Here is a 24,894-nt window from a genome sequence, read left to right as displayed (position 1 = left end):
TACAAGTTTATGATGCTATACTAGTTACCATTGTCACATTCAGTTTCTTGTAAGCTTGACCTTTATGGCCCTTAGAAGACCATCAGCATTTGAGTATTAGCCTGTGGATCGGCATATATCACTACATGAGGATTTCTAATTTAATATTTCAGCAATTTTCCCAAGAAAAGGCAGGGAGAAAGGAGAAGTGGTTTTGAAACTGTGCTCAATGAAGTGAGACTGCAGTTGGCTTGGATGCGGTAATACAAGCCTGTGGTGTTCTAACTTCAGCCCAGATCCTCCCCAAAGCTCTAGATCCATAAAGCAACTGCCATTAGACAGCACCACTGGTACTTCAAACTCACCAGGTCCAAAATGGCCCTCATTTTCTGCACCCCCTCCCCCATCCCATCCCAACCCTTCCTTATAGCATTTGGTAAAATACACCTTTATCCTCCCCCCAAAACAAAACAAAGCATCATTATTGCCATTCTATTCTCTTACCCAGCACCTGTTCCCAGCAATCAATTATCACAATCAGTTAATTTGGCATCCTGAATATTTTAGGAATCCATCTTCTTTGGATGCCCACTGCCACTCACATAATGGTCCTTATCCTTTTCCTTTTTGCTTTGTCTATAAGCTCGCTGAGGCCCTGCTCCTCCCCTCAACTAATCTGTCGTCCAGCAACAGCTTAAATAGCAAATCTGTCCAGGGTCATTCCTCTATTCATTGCCCAACCAATGCATGAAAGATAGTTTCTTTCTATCCAGATTCATCTTTTTCAGCAACCCAGTCTTGAAATTTTAAGTCCTGTACTTACCCCTTAGAATTCCCAGCACGCATTATTTGTCCCTGTGCTGCATGTCCTTTTTGTTAGGGTCTGGATTTGCCATCCCACCTATTTTTGTGCTGGAAAAAACCCTAATTTATCTTTAAAATCTAACGCAGAGTTAGTCAAGTCATCCATTCTTTCCTCCGTATACCTTACTATACCCTACTTCTAATTACTATTATTTGCTTTCACGTCTGTCCATTAGACTGGGCATTTCTTTTTTTTTTTTTTAAGATTTATTTATTTATTTTCCCCCTAAAGCCCCAGTAGCCCCAGTAGATAGTTGTATGTCATAGCTGCACATCCTTCTAGTTGCTGTATGTGGGACATGGCCCCAGCATGGCCGCAGAAGCGGCGCGTCGGTGCGCGCCCGGGATCCGAACCCGGGCCGCCAGCAGTGGAGCGCGCGCACTTAACCGCTAAGCCACGGGGCCGGCCCTAGACTGGGCATTTGTTGAATGGGTTGTGCCAAGCACGGAGTTAGTACTCAATTGGGGGGGAGGGGAGATAAGGGAATAAATAAATGTCAAGAGATAAGACTGCAGCTGCTAACGGATGGTAGGCAAACGATCTATTTCGAACCTGTGGAAAGATTTAAATAAAGCAACCGATTTAGTGGAACTACTTCTATTTTAAAGTACCAAATCACGGGATGGGGCCACAGGATGATTTGAGCGCCATACCAGACACCAGACCTGCAGTGTCCGAGGGCGCTGAGCCCCCTCAGAAAAGGATCCCAGACCACCCGCGGAGACGAGCTCTACAGGGATCAGCGGTTAGAAATGAGGCCCAGGGTAGCCACCGAGACCCTCTAGCCAGGGCGGGCCACTGACCCATCTCCAAGGATTCGGTCCGCGACGAGCCACGTCGCCGGCGCCGCTCTGGAGAACCCCGGCCACAGGACGGAGCGGGCCCCATCCTAGGACGCCTCGGGAGAAGGGGCCACCCCCTGGAAGCAAGATGGCGGCCTCTGCTCTCCCCTCCTTCTCCCAGGAACCCCCTCCGGGTCCCCAAAAGAGAAACAAGGCCGTCGCGGCGCCGACGCCGAGATCCGGGAATCTCCGCGAGGCCCGCGGCCACTCCCAAGCCCCCGGGAAGTGACTACACCTCGCCAGGAGCAGAGAGCCAGGGGTGGGGCCACCCGAAAGGCAGCGCAGCCCGCCCTCAGCACGCAGAGGGTGGAAGCCAGATAGCCCGCGGCCTCCCAGCCATTGTTCTCCAGCCCCGGCCCCCAACACCCTCCTCTCCGGCGGCACACAGGAAGTTGCTCCCCAGCCGGCCCCGCCCCGTTCCCCGGCGCCCCGGAAGTGATCTGCGGCGGCTGCTGCAGAGCGGCCAGGAGGAGGGTGTATCTCCCGAGAGCTGAGCGCCCCAAGTTCTCCTCCTCCTCCTGCCGCCGAGCCGCCGCCGCCACCCGTCGGACTCCTCCTTCTGCCGGTCCCGGCGCGGAGCCGCCCAGACGACAAGGGCCGAGCACTCTCCGGTGGGAACTAGCTCAGCCGCGGCTTGCGGAGCCCGCGGGGCGGCAGACCGGCTTGCGGTGCAGGTGAGTGATGCCCGCCCGGGCTGCCCCGGGAGGGGTCGGGGCCGCCGGGGCGGCGGCAGGGGTGTGTCCGGGCGGCGGCGGGCCGAGGCCCAGGCACAGGGCCCGGACGCCGAGATTGCACATCCTGCGTTCTGGCCGGGGACGAGCTGCGGGACGAGCCCGGGCTGGAATCCGGGGCGCCGTGTTCGCCGCTGTCGGGCGTGTGCACTGCCGAGAGCGGGCGGCAGCGGCGAGATCCCCCAGCCGGGCACTCCCTCGAGTTGGCCTCGTCGGAAGGTCACCTCGCATCTCTGGCCCGCCGCGCCGAGGTCCCGCTTGGGCGGTGCCCGCGACCTGGGGGAACCCGTCGCCGCAGTCCCGGTGCCTCACTCCGCCCCTCTCCCCTTCTTCCCTTTCCTCCAATCCTTGCCTGTACTAGAGCAGTTGCTTTTTAAGCATCTCCTCCAGGGTTTTGTGCCAGTTAAAGGAATGGTTTTTTCAGACTGAAGTCATTAGAAGCTCCACACTAAACTGAATAGCCGGGCCTATGCTCTTGCACAGGTTTAGCCCATATTCGGATAATCCAGCCTCTAAAACGAGGAAGAGAATATAGGTATTTCGAGTGAGGAGGTGTTTGCTCCGTGGTTCGTTCCTAAAGGTTTTCCAGAAGTGGAAGATGTGATTCGTATGGTTTAGCCTGGGTATATGTAAGTGGGCGGGGGTGACGGCGCAGAGAGGGGACAGTGTTGTTGCAAGGTTTAGGGAAAATTAGGGAGTTAACTGGCCTTTGCTGGAAACCTGAATGTCCAGACTTGTGAGAGCTCATCCAAGTGTCATTGAGATTGTGAGAACTCCATTGCCACGCCCTAAGTGTCAAGCTGAAAAGCACCTAATTTACAAATTGTGGTTGGCGTGTGTGTGGGAAACCTTTATAAATAAAACGTGTCATAAGTTCATTCTTGTCCTGAAAGTAAATTACAACTTTAATCATGTTTCAAAAATTGGATAACAAATTTCGTTAGTAAACTCATAGCCGAAGACATTCCTTTTAGCTTATTTTTATTAATGTATTTAAATGTATCTTACTAGTTTGTTTTTCTGTCTCCATTAAAACAATATTGTTATAAAATGACTCTTGTGACTCTGAAAACATTATTTTTACAATTTGAAATTTCTTCAGTTTCTTCAGGGCGGGAGCCATGTCTTATACCTGTGTTTCCATGCGATGTGCCCAGAACATTGAAGTTATTCCTACGTTTCTTCAGAGTTGAATGACTGTGTAGGTGATCTCACAGCTGCCTTCCAGGAGTCATTTATTTTGTTGGGCTAGGGTTTTTCTGTTTGTCTGTGTTTTTGTTCGGTTTCTTGGTACATACTTTTCTGTGTCTTTCTGTTCTTTAGCATGGTCAAAGGACAATTCAAGAAGAATCCCTTGCCCTCCTTCCAAAACTTTATATACTCCCCTGAAAGGTTAAAATTATATTTGTGATATTGTGATTGAGCATTATAATAACTTGTTTTCCAGTGTTAAATGTTTTACTACTTGAGCATGTTTGTCTAGGTTATCAAGAAGAGATTTCCTGGTGATAGTGAGTTTATGTTTGCAGTTGATAACCATATCCTATCTTAATCAAAAAGACAAAATTGGGAGTTACTGTTGTTTGGAAGGCATGGTACCTCACAGAATTGCTTATAGTTGGCTCTTTTTTCCCAGGAGTGCATGAAGTCCTTTGACATCCTTATATGACCTTGGGATGATTTACCAGTAGCCACTTCCACATTTCTTTTCAGAGATCCAGATGCTGTTCTCTCGTGTGTCTGCTGAGTGTGCTGTTATCTGTATCGTTTATTTTGAAGTAGTTCTTCATACAACACTTTCTTCACAGGGCTTTCAGGAAAAAAAGGGCTAATTATAGGAAAGAATCTTGTCTGCCATTTGTGTGAAGGAATAATGTTTGTCTGTAGATTGTTAGGTTATTTTCACTTTAGGGAGGTCCAAATAAAAAAGTGCTGATAACTTCTTTCCTCTCCAGATGTCTGGTGGTGGTCCTGCACTGCTTTTCCAAGCTCAGAACATAAATAAATGTACCAGTATCACTTCATACATATGTCTGTATCAGTGTAATATGCACCTGTAATCCTTAGTAGATGGGTGGTAAGGACAAAACTTTTAAAATACTGGAATGAGAGGCTGTGAATATTAATGAGGAAAAAGATTATGATTTTTGAAGAAGTAGGGAGACAGTTTATAGTTTCCATTGTTTTATAAATTGTTTTAATTCTTAGACGCTAAGGAAAGGGAAACCTGCAATTTCTTATTTTAGTGACATTACCACCATACAGTGGTCAGAGTTCTCTTTTTTAATTCAGCAATCCTCTTGGTAATAATAGTCTTCATACGTTGTCTGCCAAGCACTGTGATAAGAACTTTACTTAACGTTATTTCTAATCTCCACAATACCTCTGCCAAATAGGTAATTTTTCCATACTTTAATAAGGTTAAGTGAAGTTATTTGCCAGAGGCTAGGCAGCTAGTGTATAGTAGAGTCTGGATTTGAAAGTAACGATTTCTCAGAGCATTGGGTATTGCAATTAATCCTAAAAGGCAGAGGAAGAACTTGATTCTGGTTGAGCTGAGATTCAGGAAAGTGAGGATGCTTATCTCCTCAGCACTCTTGGCCATCAAGTGAGGTGTGAGATTACCAGCCTCCCTGGCCAGGTGGCCTCGGGCAGTAGCCACTCTTCTCTTTATCTCCAGTGTGCCTACAAATACTGTGTTATCACCTTCTGCGTGTGCTGTGATGAAAAAATGGTTGGACATTGCTCATGTAGGTGTCCTGGAAGAGTAGAGTATTAGGAACTCAACTCTGCTGTTTGATTACTGCTTTTTACCTCTGAAGTATTTTCGATTTGAGAGGACTCTCGGAAACCTATTTATAGTGACCTTTCCTTGAAATCATCTTGTTTTTTAGTCCTTTGTTTCGCTAGAGGAGATGAGGGAGAGGTTTTAGGGCAAAGGGAAGAATGGTAAAAGAAGCTAAGGTGTTCTGGGTTTGTTTTTAACCATTTCAGACCATATGTCATTTTCTCTTTGGGTTTAGTATGGAGGGTTAAAGGTGATGGAATTCTTGTAAAGGTCTAATTGCTGTTCAGTGCCAGTAGAGTGCTCTTCACTCTTTCCAAGCCTGTGCACTCTTTAAAAAGAAAATGCACTTTTAAATGTGCTTAATTTGAAGGATGTGTTCATCTCTTGGTAAAAAATAAAAGTATATAGCTCTAAGTAAAAAACAGCTCATTATCTAGCCCTATTAGTAAGAGTTATGCTTTGTTTTTTCTTTAGCTCTAAGACACCTTTCTTATGACCTTATTGCACTCATAAGGATTTGGTTACAGTATAGAAAAAAATTAAATTGAAGCTCTGTGGGTTTTTAAAAGACATGTGAGTAAATTTTAGAAGAAAATTTGCATCTTTGATTTAATTATACCTGAAGGTGAAGAAGGCTCAATTCCTCAAGATCAAGAGGATAGTCTAAACAAAAAAGCAAGCTTCCCTAAAATATTATACTATTCTTAAAGGCCTTCACAGCTAGAGTCCTGTATTAGATGCAATAGACATAATGCTTGACACATAATCTCCTTGAGGTGGGGGATCCAGTTTCATTGCTGAATTCACTTATTGAAACTAAATATCAGGGTTTGACAATGTTGACTTGGAGAATAAAACACAGCAAGATTATGAAATGACTTCTACTCCCAGATGCATTGTGAAGGTGGGGTAAAGATCCCCAGTTTCCACAGAGACCTTGATTGTGGTGGTCTAAGCCACAGCATCTCTGCTTTCTTATGCACTTCAGTAGCCAACATAGTAATCCATTGAAAATGGAGGTTGCCACACTACAGAGTGATTGCAGATGCTCAGTTCAGCTGCTCTGTCTAGATCTATTCTAAATTACTGAAGCAGCTTGTTAACTCCCCCTCTAATCTTTTCTCCTCACTTGATTAGAGCAATCATGATACTCCCCTGTTTAAAACCCTTTCTCGGCTCCTTCTTGCCCATTAATAAAATCTGGACTCCTTTTATCCTTCATCTTATATACAAAACCTTCAAGATCTACTCCTTACCTAACTCTAGCCTCATCTCTTTTCTTCCATAATATTCAGTTCCAGCAGTACCAAGCTTCTGGAGTCCTAGCGTTTTCTCAGTTCCCCATCTCTTCTGTAATTCTAGCTGCCACTCCTTCCCCCAGTCTAGTGTACACCTACTGGTCCTTCAGAACTCAGCTTAGGTTATACCTCTCTAAAATTTGTATCTTGATTAGATTCTTTCTCTCAACCCCATCCCTTAAAAAAAAACCCCAAGAAACAAACTTTCAAGGCTGGGCTAGTTGCTCCTCTTCTGTGCTGCCATAAAATCTATCGCAGCACTTACCTATACTATGGGCCATGTCTTCATTAGCCTGTTGTAAATTTTGTTGACCACAGTCCACAGTAACCTCTAACTACACACATACATACGCTCTTAAAAGCCTTCACCAGCCTTTATCAAAAATTCCCAAACTTTCTCAGTTAATGGCACCCTTATTATATCAGTAATTTTTTCACAGCATCCCTAGGTCAAAAGAAACACCTAATGGTTTAATTTATTAAATAGTTAGGTGCAAACAATTTAAGTATTTATGTCCTAAGAATTTTGTAGCTATTTGAAAAAAATACTACACATAAAATAAATAACTTTCATTCTTAACTGCATATACTCTATTTTATGTACCATGGTTTATTCAGACAGTCTCCTTTACTTGGACATTTAAGTAATTGCCAATATTTTCCAATTACAAATGACGTTATAATGAAAAAGTTTGCATACATGTATCCTTGTAGTATTAGAGTTATATCTGCAGGATAAATGCATATATAAGATTTGTTAGATATTGCCAAATTCCTCTCCCTGTGGAACTGTCCTATTTTGAATTCCCACCAGCAGTGTGTAAGAGTGCCACGGCCTCAAGAGTATATTGTGAAGAGTTTGAATTTCTGCCAATCTAATAGGCGAGAAATGGTATCTCAGTCTAGTTTTAATTTATATTTCTCTTATTACAAGTGAATTGAACATTTTTTCATATATTTAAGGGACATTTTTACATTTTTAAAATTAATTATTCATGTTATTTGCCTACTTTCTAAATAATTTTTAGTCTTTTTTTGCATGTTTTATTTTCCATATGAACTTTAGCGTCAGTTTGTCTAAGTCCATTAAAAAGCTCATTGTTATTTTTATGTGGATCACATTAAACTTATGATTTAATTTAGAGAGAACTGATATCTTGATGGTGTTGAGACGTCTTAACCTAGAACAAGTGATGTCTTTTCATTTTCTTAAATCTACTTTTGTATCTTTGAGGAATGGCTTGTAGTTTTCTTTGTATAAGTTTTGAACATTCCTTGTTAACTTTATTCCCAAGTATTTTATCTTCTTTTGTTGCGGTTATAAATAGAGATTTCTTATGCATTGTGTCTTCTAACTGATTAATATTCATGTACATGAATATTGCTGATTTCTGCAGTTTTCCTGCAATTTTGCTGAATTTTTATTGTTCGAGTTACTTTTATCATTGCATCTCTTAGGCCTAAATGTACTATCATGTCACCTGTAAGTAGAGATTTTATCCCCTTCTTTTCCAATGTTTATGCCTCTAATTGTTAAGCTTATCTAATTACATTAATATCTCCAGAACAATGTTTTTTTTTTTTTTGTGAGGAAGATCAGCCCTGAGCTAACATCCATGCTAATCCTCCTCTTTTTGCTGAGGAAGACCGGCTCTGAGCTAACATCTATTGCCAATCCTCCTCCTTTTTTTTCCCCCCAAAGCCCCAGTAGATAGTTGTACATCATAGTTGCACGTCCTTCTAGTTGCTGTATGTGGGACACGGCCTCAGCATGGCCGGAGAAGTGGTGCCTCAGTGCGCGCCCGGGATCCGAACCCGGGCCGCCAGCAGTGGAGCGCGCGCACTTAACCGCTAAGCCATGGGGCCGGCCCCTCTCCAGAACAATGTTAAATGAACAGTATAACGGTGTCTTTAATAGAGATACTGATTGCTTTATTATATTATCTTCTCTGCAGATATACAAAGATATACATTTGTACATTAGTTTAGCTATGGAAATGCCTTTCAAAAACTGCAGTCCTTCACTGTCATTAAGTAAGAGATACTTAATGGAAATGGATGTAGTGAGAGGCAGGAAAGATTGACTTCCTAGTGGGCAGCAGCAAAGTACAAGGATCAGCAAGGTAAGGACTCCTCCGTGGTTTTCCAGTTCATACAACCAGTCCTGAGTTTTGTTGCTGCTTCTTCACATAATTCTTCCAAACTTCATTGTGGTCTTCACTTGGCCAGTCATGGATGCTGCAGGGTGACCTCTAGGCTAAAGTGCCATAGGTCTATGAAAATCTAAGGCTTTCACAGTCTTAGTGGTTTCTGTACTTTGCAGATGAATTAGGCTCACCTTGTACTGATGTGGTTATGGCCTGGGTCTTTGGGTTTATAGGTCATATGGCATGGCAGGTTTGTAATTAGGTGAGTTCATCCATGGGAGTGGCCTAGAGTGTACAGATGTGGGGTGGTTCTAGAAAAGTTTGTAAGGCCTGGATAATCTGGCTTTGATGCAATTCTTTCTCCAGAATTCATTTATAAAGACCTTGTTACAGTCTTTTCTTTTTTTTTTTTTAATTATTATAGCCAATCTAGTGGGTATAAAATGGTATCTCATTGTGGTTTTAATTTGCATTTCTCTAATGACTAATGGTGTTGAGCATCTTTTCATGTGCTTATTAGCCATTGATATATTTTCTTTGGTGAAGGGTCTGCTCAAATCTTTTGCTCTTTTTTTTAATTGGGTTCTTTATCTTCTCATTGTTGAGTTGTAAGAGTTCTTTGTGTATTCCAGATACAAGTGCTTTATCAGGCATGTGATTTGCAAAGATTTTTCTCCCAGAGAGTGCTGTTTTTTTTTGTAATGAATTTAACCATGAGCCTTGCTTAATTTTTCTAATTTGTTTTGAGGCTTTTTTGGAGGGTTGGAACAACAGTTAAATCTTCTGCTCTTAATTCTTCCACATGTCTAGTACTGAAGCAGAGTCAATAATTAAAGACAGTGATAGTCACCTTCATTTTCGTTCCGCAGTTAAGCAGTGAGAAACTTCCTTCTGAACCACTAGAAGCAAATAGAGATACTGTAGGTAACAGAGCTCTTTCAGTTGCAAGGGCCAGAAATCCAATTTAGGCTATCTTAAGCAAAACAGAGTTTTGCTGTTTTTCTCTTCCTTCCTCACCTCTGTTTCTTTCTTCATTCTGCTGGCAGACTCTCTTCATGTGGTGACTGCCTTGATCTCCAGATTTAGTTCTTCCCAGCTCAGCGGAAGGAGCCAGTCTTCCTCACTAGCCGTACCGGAAAAGTCCACAGAATGTCATACTCCGGCTGGTCTGGGTCTCTTGCCCTGCTTTTGAGGGCGGTGGAGCGTTCTGACCTACAGTCCTGTTGTAATGCAGTAAGGAGAGGGAGGTTCCCTCTAGAGGAAAGGGTGCTGGGCAGACAAGTCATATGTCTGCCTCTTTAGGGGCTTCATGTCATTTTTTTGTCCACTTTTATGAGATTAAACCAAAAGTAATGAATAGAAAGTTAATATCTAGAATATTTGGAAAAATTACATTTGTTATCTGGTTAATTTTAGCTCTAAATTAGCCTTTACTAGTAGCACTTTTTCTTGTTTAAACAAACGTGATGTTCGGTTTCAGCTAAAGCATTCCACATACCTCTTCCCACCTCCCATGGTGGTGAGGACGCCCTGCATTTAACAATGTTAACAACTTGATCACTATGGCTGATGTTTCTGCACTTCTTTTGAGCATTCTTTTATGTAGTTTTCTTTAGCTCTCTGAGTGTGGGTTGTATCCAACTGTCTTGGAGTTCCTACATTCCTACAGATTGCTGAAATCAATTTTTTATAATTAATTTCCTTCCTCTCTTCTTTCAGTTACTTGGATTCTCAAGCTCTGTCAGTGTCCGTATGTTATATGATTCATCTTTGAAGTGATTTTTTTTGAAAGTAAGGATAGTTCCCAGTTCCTTTTTGTGACATTAGTTGTATGATGTGTGTGGTGATGGTGACAGTGCTATTGATGTAGTTGTGATTTTCCTGCTCAAAAAAGGAAATAATTTTTACCACTTGTAGTGTTTCTTATCTAAAGTCTTAATAGACAGATACAACTGATATGTAAATTCTATCATGAAGTTGAACAAATAACTTTGGATACTGTGTGGCTCTTGTATTGCTTCTATTCTCCTCCAGTACTCCTCAGGGTTTATTTTCAGTGTGAAAATTAAAAACAGAAATGAGAATTTGTGGTTTTGGACAGTCTGTGTAAAACGTATCAGCTCTCATAGAGTTAGAATGGGTCTTAAAAGGTCATCTAGTATATTCTTCCACCCTTTATAAAAATACCCTCAAAAGTACCCAGCCACTAGCCATTGCTTTTACACTTCTAGTGATGTTGTGGAAATCTGCATCATGTTGGGATGTTTTAATTTAAAAATCCATCCTTGTTTTGAACTGAAGTCTGTTATCCTGTGACTTCTTTTGTTCCTCGTTTGCTCTCTGGAGAAGCGCTTAGTACACAAACATGTTTTTGAGCCCTTGTTAAACAGTGCATCTGTTGACAGAACTGAAAATAGTCATTTTACATATATCTTGTTTCAAATAATTGAAGATGGCAGTCATACAGCTCCCTTGCCATCTTCCCAAGTGTCTGCCTGTTCAGGCCATACATCCCTCGTTTCTTTACTTAGTTCCTAACCATCCTGATGACAAGCTTCTAAAAATAATACAGTAACATTCACTTATTTGGAGGCCAAATTTTACAACTTAAAATATGAAACACACTTAAAGAGGGAGGAGTAAATTACTGGAATGTGTAGATTTCCTTCTGTTGCCAGGCCCTGACCTAAGTAATTTCAGATTTGTTATTTCCGTTTAATCATCCACATGCAACCTTTTGAGGTAGAAGATGAGGAAACTGAAGGCTACACCATTAAGAATTAGGAAGTGAAGTTTAAAAACAAACAAGAAAAAACAACATACCTTTGAGCATCCAAAGTAGAAATGTGAGGTCCTAACACTAAAGGCTATTATGTATCTGATGCTCAAGAGAATAATTAGGCCATCATGCAGAACCTACTTACTCTTACTTTATTTCTAATTACAATAAGCCTGGTAATTTGCTTCCAAACAATTTTTAGGGATGAAGGGTTGCTGCTGAAGGCTGCATGTAGGGGGGCGTGGTCAGTGAGGGTCAACTATGAAAGCAAGGCAAGAGGCAGAAAGACTATAAAATGATGATAGAAGAATTCACAGTTCCACATTCTAGGGCTACTGAATCCAGGGGAAACTGCCCTGAATTCATAATAGCCTCTGAGAACAGAATAATAATTGATCGTTATGAGTCTGGATTATCAAGAAATTTTTAAAAAATTATTCGGTTAAGGGCCGGCCCCGTGGCTAAGCAGTTAAGTGCGCGCGCTCCGCTACTGGCGGCCTGGGTTCGGATCCCGGGCGCGCACCGACGCACCGCTTATCCGGCCATGCTGAGGCCACGTCCCACATACAGCAACTAGAAGGATGTGCAACTATGACGTACAACTATCTACTGGGGCTTTGGGGGAAAAAAAAAGGAGGAGGATTGGCAATAGATGTTAGCTCAGAGCCGCTCTTCCTCAGCAAAAAAGAGGAGGATTAGCATGGATGTTAGCTCAGGACTGATGTTCCTCACAAAAAAAAAAAAAAATTATTCGGTTAAGCTGAGGAATTTGTGACACAGATAGAATTCTGAACTCAAAATCTTTGTGGAATAGAACTTGAAAATTAAAATACTGTCCTACCCAAATACTACATCTGGTGGCTGAATTGCTTGTTTCTCATTGATTATCGTCTTGTTGGAAAATTTCCCTGATTATTAATTTTTTAATGTGTGTATGTTAAGCACTAAGTATAATAAGGTACTCAGTAAATAGTAGGTATTCATTCACTGATGATTGATTTGGGGAGGTAGTCTGTACAATTAGAATTTATCATTTCTTTTAACCTTGGCTGAATTACCGAGGTTTTCCCATCTTGTATGTGTTAAGGTTTATCACAATTTGACTTCCCTCTGTGTTGTAGCACATTCTGGTCCATGTCCCCTGCTATCAGTTGTTAAATATTTAGAGAATGCTGTTATTAGGCTAAGCGAAACATAGTTTAAATTTTCATATAATGTATGTGAGTACATTTTGAATTATCTAGTTACCAATTGCTTTCTTTTAGATTAGGAAATAAAAGAAGATTGTATTACTCCAGAAATACTTTAGGTTTCATCCTTCATCCTATTTTCCTCCAAACCCCAGCTGTTCATTTGGTTGCTGTTCTGCTGTAAGTAGTCAAAGAACTACTGCCCTTTATTCTTACGACTTTAAACTGCCTCTAATTTTATTACATCTTTAAATCTTTGATACAAATATTGACAATTTGTTCTTCAACCAAAAAAGATTTGTTAAAATGTAGTGCCGGGATATTTATGGGGTCTTTTTTTGGTTGTTTAAAACCTAGCAGTAATCCTTGTCAGAGCATTATTACCATTGAGAACTGTAAAATAGTAAGCTTATGTATATTTTCAGTGAAATTTTAGTAACTTCATATTAAGAACAGTTTTGTCGTGCAGTGTAGAATGTATGTTATCACCTGACAGATTTGTGCAAAATATAGGAAACCCAATTTCTACTTATAAATTACTTTTTGCTGTTTCCTTATGTAGATAAATTAATAAGTATTATACAACTAGACTTTTTGATGACTTTCCTAAATCTTAAAAATGTGGAGTGCTCTTTGGTTTAAAATATTGAGATTATAATTGTAACATCATTTGAGTTCAGAACTCAGGATTCTTTTTTTCAACCTAATGTCAGTATGAAATATTATCACAGGCACTGTGCTAGACACATACAAGGGACAGGCACGTAACCTAGGCTTAAGGAGCAGGGAGAGCTTTCCAGAAGTGCCCACAATGTGGATGAGTAGGAGTTTGGCGAAGGAGATGAATCAGGTTGAATTGTTCGTTGAGTGTTCAGGAGCAGGGAATAAAATTCATGCCATGAATTTAGAATGAGTGTGGTGTATTCCTGACAGGTGAGGAGGGGAAAGCGAGAAGAGCCTGTTAGGAGACGGTTGGGAGGGTGGTAGGCAAATCATTAAGCACCTCATCTCAGGCCCTTGGGAGCCATCGAAAAAATTGAGGAAGCATTCTGATCGGGTTTGCCTTTGACTGTTATTTGCAGCAGTGCTTCTGAAATTATCTCTGGTGAAGGACTGTTTTTAAAATTTTCCATAGTTAACAGACTGATAACTTTGTAAAATATAATAAAAATGAACTACTAGAAGAATGAAATTATAAAAAGACAGAAAACAAGCCCATTTTAAAAATTAGATTGAACAGACATAAAATTACTCTGTCAAGTTCTATAAGTTTCTAAATGTATACTCTCAAATTTGTTCTGTTCTAGTCATGAACTAGTTACACTTTGAGTACCTCTGCTGCAAAGGAGTAGTCTTTTTTGATCATGTGCCCCATCAGTATAGAATTATAGAAACTTTCCTGGGTATATTTACTTTTAAATCATGTACATGTACTACTGTGGAGTTATATGATGTACGTTATAAATCATAAAATATAAATTAGAAAATAATGAGAGGCTATATAAGCTGTTTTAAATTTAAAATTTTTATTTTTAATATTATAAAAATATTTTGTTCACACTAAAACATTGTTTAGTGAGAGCAGTGTAGTTGAATGCTTTATTATAACTTTTGAAAGTCTTGGTTCATTCATGTATGAACCAATAAATAGTATGTTAAATCATCATGTTGTACACCTTAAATATATACAATTTCTATTTGTCAATTATATCCCAATAAAGCTGCAAAAAAATAAAAAATAATAGTTATCTAGGCCCTCTTCCAGGTGCTAGGGGTACAGTAGACGATAAAATATACAAAAATTCCTGCTCACAGGGAGTCTTCATTCTAGTGGAGGTTAATAACATCTTGTGATATGGTGATTCGAAGGCCTGGCTTTAGATTGTCTGTTTTATATTTGTTTTAATGGCTGTCATAGTTGAATTAGATCCCTTATAAAGATATGTAGATCAAAATGGAGAATTATGTTGTTGGTTGTGTTTCCTTAATAATAGTGCTCAGTTTTCAATTTTATCCAACAATTAAGGACAGATTTTTAATGAAATTTGTTTTGCTGATTTCCTTTTTCCCTGATGTCATTCATTTCTGGCAGAATCATCAAAATGTATTCCCTTTTTTGTGTGTTTTTAATAAATGTTTTCAAAATCCAGTGAAACTGTACATTTAAATAGATTAGAAATTAATTTTCAAGTTGGTATTTGGGTGAGATTATCTTTTAAAGTGAGCACATTTTACACATTTACATTTATAACAGTAAAAGCTTGCCATTTCCTGGTCTTTTCATTCACTAATACCACACTATCTTAATTAATGTAGCTTTGTAATAAGTCTTGATAGTCAATAGAGTAGCCGTCAGCAAATGTTTTCCTTTTTTTTTAGAAAGCCAATCCTTTCTTCTTTTTTTTTTTTTAAATTTTATTTATTTATTTTTCCGCCAAAGCCCCAGTAGATAGCTGTATGTCATAGTTGCACATCCTTCTAGTTGCTGTATGTGGGACACGGCCTCAGCGTGGCCGGAGAAGCGGTGCGTCAGTGCGCGCCCGGGATCCGAACCCGCGCCGCCAGTAGCGGAGCGCGCACACTTAACTGCTAAGCCACGGGCCAGCCCAGCAAATGTTTTCTTAAAGGGCCAAAAATAAAAATGTTATTTTGCAGGCCTTGCAGGCCATATGGTCTCTGTTACAACTACTTACCTCAGCTGTTGTAAATAGAAAGCAGCCATAGGTAATACATAAACAGATGGGAGTGGCTGTGTCCCAATAAAACTTTATTTACAGAAAGAGACATTTTGCTCTGAACCTAAAACTGCTTTAAATAAAGTCTGTTAAAAAGAAATGCAAACAGAAGAAACGGCATCACTTTTGCATAATTTGAATCTAATCATCAGATAAAACCTAATTGAGGGACATTCTACAAAATAATCGGCCAATCATCTTCAAAATTGTCAAGTTCATGAAAGTCAAAGAAAGTATGAGGAATTGTTTCAGACTTAAGGAGACCAAAGAGATGTGACAACTAAATGCAACACATGATTCTAACTCAGTGCAGAATCTTGGAAACTGTTTGAGGATTCTGTGGTTGGAATGTGTTAATGTTTATTTCTCATTGGTGATGGCTGTATTATGGTCTGTAGGAGATTATGTTTGTTGAAAATAAACACAGGGCCGGCCCTGTGGCTTGGTGGTTGAGTGCACGCGCTGCGATGCTGGTGGCCCGGGTTCGGATCCCGGGTGCGCATCGAGGCACCACTTCTCCGTTCATCCTGAGGCCGAGTCCCGCATACAGCAACTAGAAGGATGTGCAGCTACGACATGCAACTATCCACTGGGGCTTTGGGGGGAAAAAAATAAAATAAATAAAATCTTTAAAAAAAAAAAAAAAGAAAGAAAATAAACACAAAGGTGTTCAGATGAGGTGGAGCATCATATCAGTAACTTACTCTCAAATTGGCTCAGAAAAAACTTTTTTGTATTGTACTTGCAAGTTTTCTATGAATTTGAGATTGTTTCAACATTAAAAAAATTGGGCTGGCCTGGTGGCATAGTAGTTAAGTTCGCATGCTTTGCTTTGGCAGCCCAGGTTTTGCAGGTTTGGATACTGGGAGCAGACCTACGCACTGCTCATCGAGCCATGCTGTGGCAGTGTCCCACATACAAAATGGAGGAAGATTGGCACAGATGTTAGCCCAGGGCTAATCTTCCTCACCCCTCCCCCCTAAAAAAGTAAATAAAATCAATTTGTTACAGGAAAAAACCCCAGGCAGCCTAGTTTGCCAACAACCCCTGCATACTTTGATGCTGTTCTTCAGAATTGTCTTGGATGTTCTCAGTATTAGCATTTCCATGAAAATTTTAATCTCAACTTACCAGTTTCCACAAAAAACCCTGCTGGGATTTTTATTGGGATTGCATTGAATCTAGAGAAAAATTTGGGGAGGATTGACATTTTTACAGTAGTGAGTGATCCAATCCATAAACATGACCTAAAGCATTATTTAGGTCATCTTTAAATTTTCTCATCAACACTTTACAGGTTTCTATGTAAACTTCTTTGTGGTCGCCATCCTCCAAAATGCCCACCAAAGATCTTGGCTTCTTAGTATTCACACACTTGTGTATGGTTCAGTTCCTTTACTGGGCTGACAAAATGACATTGTGTGACTTGCAAGACTAGGTCATAAAAGACATTGTGGCTTCTGCCTTGCTTTCTTAGATTACTCATCTGGAGGAAGCCAGTTGTCATGTTATGAGGACATTCAAGCAGCCCAATGGAGAGGCCCATGTAGTGAGGAACTTATCCTCCAGCTCCATTTAAGCCTTCAGATGACTGCAGTCTGCTGACATCTCGACTACAACCTCAGAAGAGTCCCTGAACTAGAACTACCTAGCTAAGCTGCTCATACTAAGATCGTGTTTATTATTTAAGCCACTAAGTTTTAGGGTAATTTTTTATATGGCAATTAACAACTAATATAGTTGTGTACATATTTTATTAAATTTTTATTTTCTAATTCCATATAATTACTTTTTTTGTGTGTTTCCACCTTTTTTCTGGTAAAATACACTTAACATTTACCACCTTAACTTTTTTTTTTTTTTGGGGTGAGGAAGATTGTCCCTGAGCCAACATCCACACCCATCTTCCTCTATTTTATATGTGGGACTCTGCCACAGCATGGCTTGATGAGCGGTGCATAGGTCTGCACCCAGGATCCGAACCTGTGAACCCTGGGCCCCCGAAGCGGAGCACGTGAACTTAACTACTACGCCACCGGTTGGGCACGCATCTTAACCATTTTTAAGTGTACAGTTTAGTAGTAGTAAATACATTCACATTGTTGTGCAACCATCACCACCATCCGTCCCCATAACTCTTTTTTTTTTTCCCCCGTAACACTTTTCATCTTGTAAAACTGAAACTCTATACTCGTTAAACAATAACTCCCCCTTCTCCCCTCCCCTTAGACTTTGGTAACCACCATTATACTTTGTCTTTATGATTTATTCTGTCTTTATGATTGACTACACTAAGTGCCTCAAATAAGTGGAATCATATAGTAATTGTCTTTTTGTGACTGACTTATTTAACTTAGCATAATGTCCTCAAGGTTCATCCATGTTGCAGCACATTGCAGAATTTCCTTGCTTTTTAAGGCTAAATAATATTCCATTGTATGTATATTCCACATTTTGCTTATCCATTCATCAAATGGAAAAAATCCACCAAAAATCCATGGACACTTTGGTCACTTCCATGCTTTATCTATTGTGAATAATGCTACTAGGAATGTGAGAGTACAGATCTCTCTTCAAGATCCTGCTTTAATTCTTTTGGGTATGTACCTAGAAGTGGAATTGCTGGATCTTATGGTAACTCTTATTTTTAATTTTTTCAGGAACTTCCATACTGTTTTCCACAGTGGCTGTACCATTTTACATTCCCACCAACAGTGTCACTAGGGTTCCAGTTTCTCCACATCCTTGCCACACTTGTTTTCTGTTTTTTTGATAGTAGCTATCCTAATGGGTATGTGGTGGTATCTCATTATAGTTTTGATTTGCATTTCCCTAATGATAGTGATGTTGAACGTTTTTTCGTGTGCTTATTGGCCATTCATTTATCTTCTTTGTAGAAATGTCTGTTCAAGTCCTTTGCCTATTTTTCAACCAGCTTGTTTGTGTTTTTTTTCTTGAGTTTTAGGAGTTCTCTATATATTCTGGATATTAATCCCTTATCAGATATATTATTTGCAAATATTTTCGCCCATTCTATGGATTTCCTTTTTGCTCTGTTGATAGCATATTTTGATGCACAAAATTTTCTTAGTTTTCATGAAGTCCAGTTTGCCCATTTTTTTCTTTTGTTACCTGTGCCTTGGGCATCAGATCTGAGACGTCATTACCAAATCCAGTGTCTTGAAACTTCTGTCCTATGTTTTCTTCTAAGAGTTTTATTGTTTTAGGTCTTAGATTTAGGTTCTTGATTCAGTAGTTACTTTTTATATATAGAATTATAAGGTTTTAAGTTAGGGCCTTATTTCTAGCAATTTTGCTAAATTCACTTGTTAATATTGATAATTTGATTCTTTTGGAATGTTGCCTATGAATAACCTCAGTTTTGCTTTTTCGTATCCAATCTTTTACCTTTTATTTCTTGTTCTTGCCTTATTGCACTGACAAGAATCTCCAGGACATTATTGACTGGAAGTGATGATAATGAACATTCTTGTCTTATTCCTTATCTTATGGGGAAAAAATTTACTATTTCATCAAAGTAAAGTTTTTATAAATATTATTTATCAATTTAAAGATGTTCCCTTCTATTTCTAGTTTACTAAGAATTTTTTCATGAGTGAATGTTAAGTTTTATCAGATGCATTTTTTTTTACATCTGTTGAGATGATTGTATGATTTCTCTCTTTTTGTGAATTATATTGATTTGTGAATGTATAGCCAATCTTGTATTCCTCGAATAAATCCAATTGGATCATGATATATTAACTTTTTTATATCTCATTGGGTTTGGTCTGCCAATATTTTAATGTTTTGCATCTATGTTCATTATAGATTGGCCTGTAATTTTCTTGTCCTTTTCAGGTTTTCATATCAAGATTATGTTGGTGTCACAAAATGAGTGGGGATATGGTCCCTCCGTTTCTTCACTTCTATATTTTAAAGGTCTTATTTTTATAAATTGAACCATAATAATGACATCATAACATTTTGTGTATTTCCTGTTTCAGTTTTGTTATGATAAATGTGAATTATGCAGGGAATAAATTTCAAATGTGGTATATCTCTATGTGCTTACCCTAGAGTCCTTCTTTTCTTCATTCAAATAGCTCCATCAGGGATATATTTACGTAGTTTTTCCATGTAGCACATTGTTTTTATGAAAGAAGTAATTTACTTTGAAGAATATCTTCTCTGGTACCTCTTTCTTTTTAGTGAATAAAAAGTGGTTCTTGTGCATTATATTATTCTAGAATCCAGAAAATATTTTACCTGACACATCTTAGAAACATTTGTACTTTCGTCTACCTGTATAAGAATCTTGTTACCTAAAACCTTTGTGTAATGCATTTTAATTTTGCCTTTGTTTTCTGCATGTTATTTTAGCAATTTTTACCATGGCAGGAAGCACAAATGTTAATGGAGTATAATGTGAATTTTATTATTAAGTAAGAAGCTTCTGTAGCTGCTCCTGAATACTTACTAAGTTCAGAGAAATTGTATGAAGGTTTGATTCAGTATTGCATTAGTACTTTAAAGATGACTAAAAAACATGGAGGTTTTCTTGTTCTGGATACTTAGTTTTTGAATGCCTTAATAATTCTTTTTTTTTTTTTTTTAAAGATTTTATTTATTTATTTTTCCCCCCAAAGCCCCAGTAGATAGTTGTATGTCATAGCTGCACATCCTTCTAGTTGCTGTATATGGGACGCGGCCTCAGCATGGCCGGAGAAGCGGTACGTCGGTGCGCGCCCGGGATCCGAACCCGGGCCGCCAGCAGCGGAGTGCGCGCACTTAACCGCTAAGCCACAGGGCCAGCCCCTGCCTTAATAATTCTGATTGTTTCATACTACAGTTCCATAATCCTTTATGTAAAACCTCCTGTGCCTGATGTATTTTAGGATTCAGAATTCTTAGAATTTAAGAAAGATAATTTCATGCATATACTAAATATTACATAATTTAGTGCAGTACTCTTTAATAAAATAATAATATTTCTGTAGCAAAATATATGACTATTCATACTGAGTGGGATAAATAAATAATACAAATAGTCTCTTATCTATTCAGGTCAGGTTTTGCCTCAAATCAGTTTGCATCAAATTTACTTGGAAAAAACTTCAATTTTTAGACCTTTTTGTCTTTTGATATTGTGGCTATTGAGTAACACCCTAAGGAACAACAATGAGGTTTATTGTTTCCAACATATGTTAGAGATGGCTGGTCTCAGTGTTCCCTTTTTTTGCAAAAGAACCTTCCAGATATTGGCAGATCATGCGACTACCCAGAATAAAGACTACATATCCCAGTCTCCCTTACAATTAACTGTGGCCAGGTGACTAACTTCTGGCCAATGAGATCAAGTAGAAATGATTTGTGAAACTTCCAGAAAGGGCTCTTCAAGTAGGAGAGGGTTGCATACCTTAAACATACTGAAGGGAAACACTCTAAAGAACTGGAAGCATGCTGGTTGCTTGATAATTTTGGAGCCACGGTATCAGCCCTGGATTGCCTGTCTCCATGTACTTGTATCATTGGGGAAATTAATTTCTATTTTTTGACTGTTATTTTGGGTTTTCTGTCATTAGCAGCCAGACCTAAACCTAACTAATAGAGAATTCGATATGTAAATCCATATTACAAACAGTTCCTTTTCAGTTTGGCCTACTTCTTCTCAGATGTGATTACTTTGTCATTATTTTCTTCCATGAGGCTGATAAAGAGCTTATACTAGGAGGGAAAATAAGTTAAAGCTCTATTGTCTTGTTGCTCACCTGCGCTTTGCAGGAATCTCTTCAATTCACGATTTCTTTTCGGGAATCTTATTAAATTGTCTATTTTGTAAGGATGTTTTAGGTAAAACTTAGATGATATTTATAAATCTAGCTACCTGGGTAATGCAAACTAAAATATACTTGAATGTCCTGAAGGTAGATGAACAGTGAGAGCACCACTCTCCACCTCTCTCAGTATGCCCACTGTTCTCTTAGGACTTCTCAGACTCCACAAATGCTGTATCCATTTGACAAGGACGCAGTGAGGATGCCAGTGTCGGTCAATATGTTGGCTATTAGTAAAGCTTAATTTCTTTCTCATTTTTTAAGACTAGAAACATGTGTAAAGACAAGTTCTAATATTTTCCCATACTCCAGTGGCTCATTTTATATTCATCCTGGAGTGCATATAAGCCTGCTCTCAAGATCACTGTTCTAGAGAATGCATTAGAAGGGGTCAAGCTATCAAGCTGGGATAATATGACTCAGAATAATTCAGGCTAATATGATGATGTCCTAAATTGAGTCAGGAGAGTTCAGAAAAGCAGCTGGATTTGAAATACTAAGGAGGTGGAATATATAGGACTTGAATGGTTAATTGCACATGAAAAGTTAAGGAGGAGGCATCAAGAATAACTGAAGTTTCTGGTGTGGGTACCTGAGGTTAAGGGGAAGATGATGCCATTGAAATGGGGAATGTAGGAGAAAGAACAGGTTGTTTTAATCATTTTGAGTTTGAGTTGTCTGAACATCCAAGTAGATACGAGCAGTAGCAGTTGGAAACAGATGGACTCGATTCACATCTCCACTCAGCTGGTTGTTAATGTTGAAGATACGTAATCCTTTGCACAGTCCTCTGCGTCTAGTTTTTTTCATCTATCTGATGCTTGCCTTATAGGGTCATTTTGATAAATAAATACTGTAAAATATTAGAAGACAGTAGGCATTCATCCACACATTTCAGCTTCCTTTCTTTTAAAAATACGCAGGAATATCTATTAGTTTGTGTTAAGAAATATAACAGCTTAGAGCAGATTCTTTCTAGTAGGAAATCTACATAGCCTCTGTCCTTATGGGGCTTATTCTGTGAATTCTGGAACTATCCTTCATAATGACCTATGGCTCAGCTATGAAGATGATTTTTGTAAATATACTAGAGGCAGAGTCTAGATAGTCATGTCTCTGATCAAAAGATTCCTTCGGCATCTGTGGCTGTCCCAGATTTGTTGTGTCCTTGTAACTAAAACTTTTGGCATAGAGTATATTGGAAATAATGTAGGTTTGGAGTTTCATAGACCTGTATTTGAATTCTGGCTCAGCCATTTATTACCTGTATGACCTTGGACATGTTACATAACTTTCGAGGGTTCATTTACATGGTCTATTACAAAAATCTTGTTTTAAACAAAGAATGAAAATTCCTACCTACCTTCCAGTGGTTTTGTTGAAGACTGAAAGATAACTTTTTCAATATCTAACATAAAGCCTTGGACATTTTAAGCCCTTAAATAAGTGTTTGTTTCAATTCTGTGTTGCCACCTTATCAGCTGATATGACACTTCTCCTATATAATATGACATATTTTCCAGGAAGTCAGACTTGTACTTCCCTATCAACACACCTTTGTAAAGGCTGTGGTCAGATCCTTGTGGGTTTGGGGAGCATCTGTCACTGAATAATCCTCTGAAGTCATATGCAAAATTTTGAAAGTTTGTAGATTTTAAAGTGGTCCAAGGCTCCTGATTCAGTCCTCATTTTACAGATATGAAAACCGTGGTTGTTAGAGGTTAGTAACTGTCAGAAAAACTAAAGTCTTTAGAGGCTAGTATGTGGCAGAATCTAGGTCCGTTGAATCATATTCTAGTCTTCTTTCTACTATAAGTTATCAGGGTTTTTGATTATGTTTGAAAGCACTATGAAAATGGTAAATGAGAAAAGTTAGTATACACAATTTGTTTTGCCAATAAATTTTCCATCAACTTTGAAAGTATCTTTAGTCTCTTTTCACAGTTAACTCCCTTCATTCAACAAATATTTCTTAAGGACCTACTATGTGTCTTGCACTATCTAAGATAATAGAGATATAACAGTAAACAAAGAAAAATTCCCTGCACTCATGGATCTTATATTCTTTAGAGGGAAGTCCTAAAGGATGTGAGAGAGTAAGCCACGTGTTAATCTTCTAGTAGAAGGAATGGCAAGATAATTTAGGACCTTATAGATCGTTATGAGGGTTTTATTCCAAGTAACATGAGAAGTCTTCTCAGGAGTGGGTGTATTTTGAGAGTAGAGCTTACGAATTTGCCAGCAAATCAGATGTGGGCTGTGAAAGAGGAGTCAAGAATGACTCCAAGGGCTTTGGCCTGAGTGACTTGAAGAACAGGGTTGCCATTTACTGATAAAGGGAAAGCTGAGAGACAGGCAGGTTGAGATAGGTGAAAGTAGGAGTTGAGTTTTGGACCTTTTGGAGTTTGGGAAGTTAAGTTTGGAGTACCTGTTAGATACCCAGTTGAAGATGTTGAATATGAGTCTGGTGTTCAGGGGAGAGATGAAATCTGAAGGTGTAAATTTTGGTGTCATCCCATATAGAAGTATACTGAGTGAGATCCTGAAGGGAATGACTACAGATAGAAAAAAGAAGTCCAACCTGAACCCCAAGATCCACCAACATTTAGAACGAGAAGGATGGAAAAGGAGCAGCCATAAAGATTTGAAGAAAACAAAGTGATTGTACTATCCTGGAAATCAAACAAAGTATTTTAAGAAAGAGGGCATGATCTGGGTCAGCTGTTGCTGCTAAGTGAAGTATAATGAATATTGAGAATTGGTGATTGGATTTAGCAATGTGAAGATCATTGATGACCTTAACCAAAGCCTGGTAAGAAGAGGTTTAGGAGAGGAGCAAAATTAGACAGGTAAGTTCAAGAAATGGAAGCAGGGTTGACAGTTTTTGTTTTGTTTTTTAAGATGGAAGAAATAACATGTTTGCTTCCAGTAGAGAGGGACAAATTGATGCATGGTGGGGAGCAGGGGATTTCCGGAGCAATATCTCTTGAGTTGGCTAGAGGGAATGGGATCCAGTGCATGAGTGGAAGCATTGGTCTTACTAGGATCTTGATCAGTTTCCTTTATAGCAAGGGTTGGCAAACCACAGTTCTGGAGTCAAATTCAGCCTACCTCCTGTTTTTGAAATAAAGTTTTATTGGAATTCGGCCACACCCATTTATTTAGACATTATCTGTGGCTGCTTTCAGACTATAGCAGCAGAGCTGAGTAGTTGCTGCAGAGAAGCCTAAAATATTTACCGTCTGGCTCTTTACAGGAGTTTGCCAACCCTAGATTTGCAGTAAGTAAAAGAGAAGATGGGATGAAATATGAGTGGGAGAGTGGAAGAAGTAGAAGGCAAATCTAGGAAACTAAACATTTTGAAAAGGTATTCAAATATCTTTTCTGGTTTGGGTCAGGAAATCAGAACCTTGAATTTAGAGCAAAATGAGTTACAGCCTAAGTGCTTTTTCCTAAGGCGAGTTCTCGGAACGGCCCTAGACTCCAAAGCTTAAGTTAACTGTGTGGTCAGCTATTGGTGTGTTACAAATTACCCCAATCTTAGTGGTTTAGAACAATAAACGTTTATTGTCTCAGTTTCTGTGCGTCAGGAATCGGATGCAGCTTAGCTGTATGGTTCTGACACAGAGTCTCTCATGAGGCTGCAATTACGGTGTCAGCCAGGACTGCCATCATCTGAAACTTGGCTAGAGCTAGAGGGCCA

The 24,894-nt window shown here is 39.3% G+C and overlaps 1 protein-coding gene across 2 annotated transcripts in view; it reads left to right on the top strand.

Moving 5' to 3' along the window:
* Positions 1 to 2,139: 2,139 nt before the first annotated feature.
* Positions 2,140 to 24,894, top strand: part of RALA (RAS like proto-oncogene A) — a 76,314-nt gene continuing 53,559 nt past the window's right edge. Inside the window, exon 1 of one of the 2 annotated variants that reach the window (XM_004441470.3) lies at positions 2,140 to 2,360. The gene's annotated coding sequence lies outside the window, so the exon portion shown is untranslated. Of the gene's footprint in view, positions 2,361 to 23,752; positions 24,041 to 24,894 lie in introns of those variants that run through there. The other variant, XM_087435471.1, reaches the window with a different exon arrangement.

Source organism: Ceratotherium simum, chromosome 1 (assembly GCF_057802395.1).
Source record: "Ceratotherium simum simum isolate JZ-2026a chromosome 1, ASM5780239v1, whole genome shotgun sequence".
Taxonomy (NCBI): domain Eukaryota; kingdom Metazoa; phylum Chordata; class Mammalia; order Perissodactyla; family Rhinocerotidae; genus Ceratotherium; species Ceratotherium simum.
The sequence above is the reverse complement of the archived record's forward strand: the minus strand, read 5'-3'. Positions and strand labels throughout refer to the sequence as shown.